A 9095-nucleotide genomic window follows, 5' to 3' on the forward strand; every position below is an offset into this window, starting at 1 on the left:
GAGGAGCCTACCACGCACCACACACAGTTCAGAATGACTTCATTTCCAATCTGTGTCTCTGTCTGCCTGTCTCTGTCTGCCTATCTCTGTCTGCCTGTCTGTCTCTCTTGCTCTCTCTCCACATACACTTGCTATTCCCCACAAACCCAACCCAACGTTTAGATCTACATGCTGTTTCTTATCCAAATGTGGTATTTTAGTATATCATTGTTTTTTAAAGAATATATGACAGTTATGGAGCGGATATTTGTTTTCCCACAATATTCACACATGTTGAAGTCCTGGCTTCCACTGGAAAGTGGGGCCATTGGGAGGGAGGGAGGGAGCGTGAGGTGAGCTACTGAGAGTGAGGCCTGTGTGGTCGATGAAGCCTGGGTCTGACTCCGTGTCTTCCCTGGCACTTACAGAGAAAAGAAAGGCCGTGAAGGACACAGCAGGAGTCAGCCATCCACTACCAGGATGAGGCCTCTCACCAGGACCAAACCGGCTGGCACACTGATCTTGAACTTCACAACCTCCAGACTGTGAGGAAACTTCCGTCTTGTTGAAGCCACCCAAGGCAAGGAATTTTGTGATGACCCAAGCTGACAGTTGAAGACCAACTGTCACCACGGAGGCAATACTATGGTCCCGTGGGAACAAGATGGTGACCCGCAGAGGAGACTGAACAACGCGGGGATACACATCCCACCCGCCCAAAGCAAAGAGGCCGTTTCTGCATACGTGAACGAACGCTGTGTATTCCCCTAGTGGAATAACTGCTTAACAACTCTGAATATAGTATTTCATGTTTCAAATATCATCTCTTAAGGGAAACAGAGGAAGCTGATCGATTCATTTATGTAAGTTATCCTTCAAGCCTTACCATCTCACCAACCTTTGAAAATGATTTTCTCGGACAATTGGAAGAAAGTAGCTTCCAGTTTTGTTGCTGATGAAGTTGCAGGGGTCAGTGTAGTTTGCCCTTCTCCTCACATTATTCTTCGCATGCAGCAGCGGAGATCCGGATGTCAAACCTGATAATAAAAACGGAAATTTGATTGCCCGTATTACCAGCATCTGTGGAAGCACATGTCTCCAGATACCAGATGTCATTTTCATGATATGTTTTTGGTCCCTTTTGTAAAATTCTGAACTCTGTATTTTTAATGGGAAGCTCGTCTGCTTTGATTCCTCACCTAAATCTATACTATAACATTTTCATATCTTCCTGCTTGCTCATTTTACCTTTCCGGGCTTCCTACTTATTATTTTCTGCTTAAAAATTAGTCTCCATTCAGCAGTGACTCACATATCAATTTTTTAAACGCTCATTCTGTGGACTGTGACACAGAAATACACAGTCGTGCAAGAAAAAAATCATGTTTTAACCTACATAGTATTGCTGCCTTAGGACTGGAGATTACATCTTATTTTTTTTAGAGTGTTCCGGGTCTTCTAAGATAAAAATGTCTTATATTGGAGTATTTTCAAGACAGAGCCACTTCTATGCAATAATAGGCAAAAATTTTATACCTATCTTTTATTTTTTAATTTGTTTTTTACTACCTCTAAAAGTACAGCATTTTTGTTTTGTTTCAGTATATTTACTTTATATTAGAAATTTTCCCAAATCCATCTATCCATTGTAGGATTAGGTTGAACTAACTGAAATTGTTACAAGAGCTACAAATGTTCAAAGACCATAATTTTATCATGCTGATACTTGTCTTCCAACTAATCTGTATAGATTGTTTTTATGCCCTCTCTACACAACTAAACCACCTGTGACTTAATACACTTTTGTTTCTTTCTTCTAAAAGCATAATTTTAAAGTTATTTTTGGTTGCCTTACTGCATTATTGGTAACTTCAAGCAGAGGGCCAGGTGGGAAAGGTGATAGATATTTTTGTTTTGTTCTCAATGTCAGAAAAAAATGCTTTAAATATTTCACAAATAAATATTATATCTGAGTACATTTTAAGATATATTTTTAACACATTAAGGACAATTTCTATTACCACTTTGTTAAGAATTTTTCTTTAAATCATAAGTACATGTTACATTCTATGAAATGTTTATATAATTTTATTTAAATGATATGATTTATCTACATTTTTAATCAATGTAATAGGTGAATTTCATTGTTTTTATAATTCAGTAAAATAAATTTCCTATTTTCTATATTTTATACATCATTAGATTTGATTTACAGCTATTCTTCAGAAATGTTTTACAAGAGGAATTTTCCTATTATTCAAGTTTTGGATAAAGTCATTGCCAAACATTGGTATCAAGATTATTCTAGGCAGAAAATTTGAGAATCTGGACCACAGAGCCTGCAAACAGGGAATTTAGTTCTAATTTGTTTTTTACTACCTCTAAAAGACGTGCTGGAGGGATATTGAGAATTCCTTTACTGAAATAAGCTTATTTATTTATAGAAAAGTAACACACTTGAGGTATGAAACACTGATATTGATGTAAGAAGAATCAGAAAAACTAATCATATTTATGAATATTTACATATAAATAGCATTATATAAATGACAAGAATCTATGTAATAAATTATGTTTTATATTTATATGAGGCAAAAATGTAAATGATAAATAATATATTACATATATAAATGACATTGAAACTGTAGTTAGGAGGTTTCCCACAAAGCAAAGGTCAGTAATACCAGACTTCATCAGGGAGTACTGCCAAACCTTTGAGGAACTAAATAATGTTAATATTCCACACTGTTTTCTCAGAGAATAATAAAGTAACTCAGTTAAATTAGAGGTGAAGCAGTCAGGAAAACAGCAATTTCAAGGGCTTCAGCTAGGAGATGGCTAGACAAAAACAGGAAATATTGCTTCCAAATTTGAAGTTCATTTCATGACAGACCTGCCAAGAGAGAACAATGAAATACCCAGAGTCAAAAATTGTACATGCAAATGGACAATAATGATATTTCTGTATTCTGCAGTGAAATTCTGTTGATTTATAGAAAGAGTAGGTCAAATTCTAGACTACCTATGGCAATTATTAAGATATTGCCTCTCAGCTCCAAGCTGGGCAATCTCTAACCTGATTTATCACACTTGGACTGGAAATCTGAACTTATTACTTTTCTCTTCCTCTGGCTCAAAGTTAGACTCTGCTGACAGTGAGAACTGCAGGGATCCTTCACATCTGGACGAGAAAGGACTTGTTCTTTCCCGTCTCCTGCTGCTGTACATCAGGCTACTTTGGGTCAAGAAGCAAGATCCTTAACCCCGTTCCTGCCAATTCTGTTCTATAGGAGTAACTCATTTTATGTTCCTCCTGTGTTTCTAGAGTTTTAGCTTGACTCGCCTGAAAGATACGGATATGAATGCAACTCTCCATCCTCAGAGGTTGGTGTCCCGGTCCCATCGGGACTGTCGTATATGACAGATACTGTATCATCATTTGCTTATCAATGTCACCTGTGGAAATATATGAGATTCAGTTCTGGGGTGGGTGTTACATTTTGGCTGAATATTATTAGAAACTCATTCATTGCAAGATACTCAAATACTATAATTGAATAAGATACTGCGCTCAAGCACGGATAATCCTAAGAAGGAAAACATCCTAGTTCGTTTTTATTTTATTATCTCTGTCAGTACAAAAATTCATGGGAGGTATGATTTATGAGGAGCTATCTCTCTTTTTAAGTCACCAGCCCTTTCTTCAGGATATAAGATAATATGCAGTACAAAGAATTATTCTTAGGAAACATACTGTTGTTAAACATCAATATATCTAGGGGAATAACAGATGTATGAATTTATATTGCTCTTTAAATGCAAATAAATCGATGGCTATCCTATGCTGAGATCTACCATCACTACTGGCAAAGACATTACTGTTTCCTTTCTTTTATCTTATGCTATATTTTCTATTGGCTACTAGTTACTCTGTAAATTTGTATGCTACATTTACTTAATTAGGAAAGAACTATTCAATGAGTTTTAATGAACAAGAAACAGTATTCATTTTGTGGAACACACAAGTCTCTGAAATTCCAACAAATATGAAATTTAAAATTAAGATTTTTTTTCAGGACAATGACATTTATTTTTGACAACTTGGGGTTAAGTAAAGTTCAATCAGTATCTACTTCCTGTGGATTATGAAGCTGCTCAAGTTAGTCCTGCCTGGCATTTCTCCTCTTTTCTATCCTCCTCCTGGGGGTACAGGATGCTATGGAGTTCTACTTGTGAGCAGTGTGTTCACACATCCACACTCCGCTCTGCAGCTGGCTTGAGGCTCTGCTTTGCCATTAGAAAGTTTTGGGTAGACACTGGACGAAGAAGGAGCCACCTGTCTCTTCCAGGTGTGGGAAAGAACTGTTACACTGACCCTAAGTGTCAGGAGCACTGGTTCCTGTTGAGACTCATGCATGATACATGCCCAGGGAATCATCAGTGGTCCTTGCACAAGGTATGCTCAAAAGGTGTGGTGAATGTTTAAATTAAAGGTATTACAGTAAAATAAATAAATAATTTATTGCAATACAAGACACAATGTATGATGTGTTTGAAATAAATTTATTACAGTAAAAGACGCACTGCCATGAATCCCTCTCAGAATACTCCTCCTTGCTTCAAATATACTTATCATTACTCATGGCATCTGGCACTATGTGATTGCTAGATTTTTCCAAAAATAAAAATAACTGGGGAAGATAGATCTTTGAATCAACTCAGGACATGGAGGCAGCCAGGACAGTGTGACTAAAGACCCTTACGAAAGAGGTCTTGCAGAACTGCTTCAGAAAGTGGCAAGAATCGTTGGATAAGTGTGTTCAAAACAGGGGAGTACATTTTGAGGGGTTATTTCAATCGTTTTTAAATTTAAGCATTCATTGTATTTTCTAATTACACCTTGTAAGTGTGTCAATGGTTAGTTTCCAGCTTCATTCTTCCATAAATGCAAAAGAAGATTTTCTGCTTATCAGAACTGGCCATGTTTTTTATCTTATGCTCCTGAAAGTTTACCTTTCAACTGTGCACGAGCTCTGATGAAGGCTTTCCAAACCACTTTCTGAACCAGGCTGTGGTCTGCAATAGTATCTTTTCCAGGAAGTCTGATTCTATCCTTGATGCTTTGGTGCTTTCCTTCAATCTTATGGTAGATGCATTTTTTTTTTTTTTTTTAGCACACTCTATACTCCTTTATTTAAAAAAAATACTATTATGTTTAACAATGCTTTATATATTAAGTGTTCCATCTGCAACTTACTGTGTGATTTCTGTGTCCTGATTAGTTCTTAACTGAGAATGGGGCAAAAAACAAAATAGCTTTTTTTTTCAGGTCTTCTGCATTACTAAGGGAAATTTTTGTAAGTGGATCACATCAACCTGGGAAGTTTGTCTCTTAATCAATTCTTTGGAAATAATGTCAAAAAGACTCATGAAGCAATGAAACAAAAAGGTTGAATGTGTAATTATATCACTAATGGCCAGAGCAATTACATTTGTTTTTTTTTTTTTTTGTCTTTTCTTCCAGTACCAGGAATCGAACTCATGACCTTACACTTGCCAGGCAAGCGCTTTGCCACTGAGCTAAATCCCTAGCCCCTACATTTGTAATTGAACTAAAAAGTGATAAGAATGGAACTCTTTCACCTTAGAGTATAACACAAACTGTACACTATCCGAGTATTTGAACAGTTGTGTGTGATAGGGGTGATTTTCCAGCCTAGGGCAAATACAACTTTGATGACCATTGACCAGCTACTACATTGCAAAGGTTGATTAAAGGGAAGTCACATTTACATAATTTTCTTGACAGCTTTATCACATGTGTGACATTGCAATTAAGCAAATTATCTACCATACATTTCAAAGAAAAGGATTTCTCTTTTGAAGATGAATTTTCAAAGGAATTTTATATACATAGGTTTCTTATATTTTAAATGAGAAGTGTTTTCTCCAGCAGAAATATTGAGGACTTCTTGATAGGTAAGAAAAAACTGTTGTCTGTGATCAAGAATATCAAAATGATATCTATAGCTTTTGTCGGCAAAGTAAGAATAATACTGATGTTGATAAAAATAGAAAAAAATTACCTGCAATATACATTGTAGATATTCTCAACAACTTTTGTGGTTCAAGTGGTTGGCATAGGAAGTCATCTTGGGAATTTGTGGAAAACATGTCTTTCTGAGATGCAACCTTATTAATATCTTCTTGTTTCCTAGAAAAATAGCAAGGAGAAGACTCAAAACCCAGTCTATTGTCTGTTGGGAAATAAAAGGGACCTGAGACACTGATTCATTTGAACAGTTACTAATTTAGCCCTAGACACTAATGAATTTTTGTTAGCTGAGAATATTTGCTTTGCCTTTGTTACATACCCCCAGTACAATTCCAAATCAATACAGTTATCAAGTACCAATAAATATCAATACAGTTATCAAATACATAACTGAAAGACACTGCAAACTATTCCTCTGAGAAGTTACCAACATATCAGTGTTTTTTCATAATTGTTTACACATGAAAATCACCTGGAATATTTAAAACTAACAGCATCAGCAACAAACACTGTCTGGATGTATACCATAAACTTTTTAGTGACTTGTGGGACAGTCCATTATCAAGTATTTTTTGAAAAGTTCTTCCGGGGATCTCAGATCCAGTCAGTATACAGTCCCACTGGTGATATGCTCTGAGTAAATGGTATGGACTCATGAATGGCTAATGCTTCTGAACACAAGCTTAAATTGTAGAGCGATTAGGGCACACCATTGCATTTTTTTTTTTTTTGGTTTTTCTCCGGTACCGGGAACCGAACTCACGACCTTGCGCTTGCCAGGCAGGCGCTTTTGCCACTGAGCTAAATCCCCAGCCCCCACCATTGCATTATTTTTATTACAGAAGTCTGTCTGCAGTACAGCTTTAAAACTTCAGTGTTCTGCACATGAGTTTATTTTAAAGAGAATAACAAAAAGTAAATAACAACAACAAAGACAAAAACAACACAAAAACAATAAAAATGATGCAAGATTTCAAAACAAAATGATAGGAACTAACAATGCTTGTTATATTACATGTTGGTTTTTGGGTTTTTTTTGCATTTATTTTACTCAAAATCAAATGCTCAGATAGCATTACATTTAAAGACTAACCATTGGCTTCAGACATTGTTTGGATCTAATGCATAATTACAATAGTCACATTCACATCTATATAAAAATTGAAAAGGAAAAAATTACTCTTAAAATCATGTGTCAGTAAAACCTTTCTGGAACTGGTTATACAATATACATGACATATATACCACTTTGTAACACAAAATTTCTCAGGACACATATGAAAAATAGAATACTTTATATTTATAAAAACTACTGTTTTATGAAGAAATAACACTCAGAAAAAAAAGTGATCAGAGTATTACAGGGAGACTAATGCCCTGGTTTCTCAAAATCCTTCACAAAAGGAGATATTGTAGATTCATAAATTAATAGTTCAAGGTTTTGTTTTTAAAAGTTACTTTTTCTTTTCATCCCCTTCCAGCTTAAGCTTAACTTCTTCAACTGTGAGTGCTCTACATTTCTCATTCTTTGCTTTATTAACCCTTTCCTTAATGGTAGACAGATCAATTTTTATTTCAGAGGAAGCTTCCTCAGGTTTTGCAACTGGCTTTTCTTTAGCTGAATAAATGCTTTATTTCTTTCCTTTTGTCTCTTACTGAGAGCTTCTGCTTGTTTAGCCTTTATTGTTTCCATTTTCTATTGCTTCTTCTGATTGGCCTTCAAAAAGTATTAACCACTACCCAATTCTTTGTCAGTCTGACTTTCTGCCTGTGGTGGTGAGAATCGTGTATATCCTTTCTTAACAGTTTTCTTCTTTGGTTCTTTGTGTTTGTTTACATTTTTGTGTTTGAACTATGGCAAAAGTCTTTCCCAACTTTGTGACTGTAATTTAGAATCTTTCACCAACTCTCATTTAATCATTAAGGTTTTAACACTATAAATTGGATGAATATTCTTCATGGTATCTAAAATTACTTTTCCAACCTCTTTTAAACCACTAACAGTCCAGTAGCTGAAACTGTATTTCCTTGAATCACAATGTAACAGTTTGTTAAGAGTTCCAATGCTTTCAAAGTAGATCCTTTGGGACCAGTAAGTCACTGTCTTCATTTTATGAAACTTTCTTACTAAAGAATCTATTTTAATGATGTCACATGCAACATCATTCTGAAGAATTCATACTGCTTGTTCAAATAAGGGTGTTTTTGTTTGTTTGTTTGTTTGTTTGTTTGTTGTCTTTTTGAAACAGGGTCTCACTATGCAGTTCAGGCTAGCCTTGAGCTCACTTTGTAGCCCAGGCTGGTGCCTCCCAAGTGCTGGGATTACAGGTATGCACCACCACGCCCGGCTGCTTGTTCAAATGAAACACTTCTTGCTAATAGTTTTATTAGATCTCTGGCCCTCACGGTGATGTATGTATCAAAAGTCTTCTTTGTAGTACAAACAGTCATGCTGCCCTCAATCAGATCCAGGGTTGCATTAAGGTGATGTTTATTCAAGGCCTTCTGTACCAAAGGCCAACACTCTCTCAAGTAGGTCTCTCTATATTTTGGGAACAAAGTTGCAAAACTGCTCTACTCCGGCAGTCCTCTGTGATTGTCCTCTTTAGAAAAAGTTGGTTATTTCCAACCATCAGGCACAGTGAAGGGGTTTGATTCATCTCAGTTCTCTGGCTTAGGTTTCTGGCTGCAAAACTGACTTTTCTGAGATGCCGGAGATGGCCCATTCTCTCTGGTGAACATCATTTTCAAACTGCCTCCAGTGGAGCCAGAAATGGGAGTATTCTTAACTCCTTCAGCTAAAATACCTGCCACAAAAATCTATGTATTGTTACCTTCAATGAAGTTGCTGAGATTACCAGATGTAAGAATGCAAGATTGCTCAAATAATTAGAGAATAAGAATTTTAAAAAAAACATTAGAAATGATACAGAGCTTCGCTAAAGACAAGAGTTTAAATGAATGCAGAAACAAGTATATACTGATTTGTTGGAGAGCAAATAACCACAGATTATTTAATTACAATCTTAACCATATAATTTATTGTACAGATTATCTTATA

The 9095-nt window shown here is 35.8% G+C and overlaps 1 pseudogene; it reads right to left on the reverse strand.

Annotated features, from left to right (window-relative positions):
• Nucleotides 1-264: 264 nt before the first annotated feature.
• On the reverse strand, nt 265-8779 carry LOC106149083 (annotated as a pseudogene).
• Nucleotides 8780-9095: the final 316 nt, after the last annotated feature.

Source organism: Chinchilla lanigera, unplaced genomic scaffold (assembly GCF_000276665.1).
Source record: "Chinchilla lanigera isolate Chin_1 unplaced genomic scaffold, ChiLan1.0 scaffold00036, whole genome shotgun sequence".
In the NCBI taxonomy this organism is placed as follows: domain Eukaryota; kingdom Metazoa; phylum Chordata; class Mammalia; order Rodentia; family Chinchillidae; genus Chinchilla; species Chinchilla lanigera.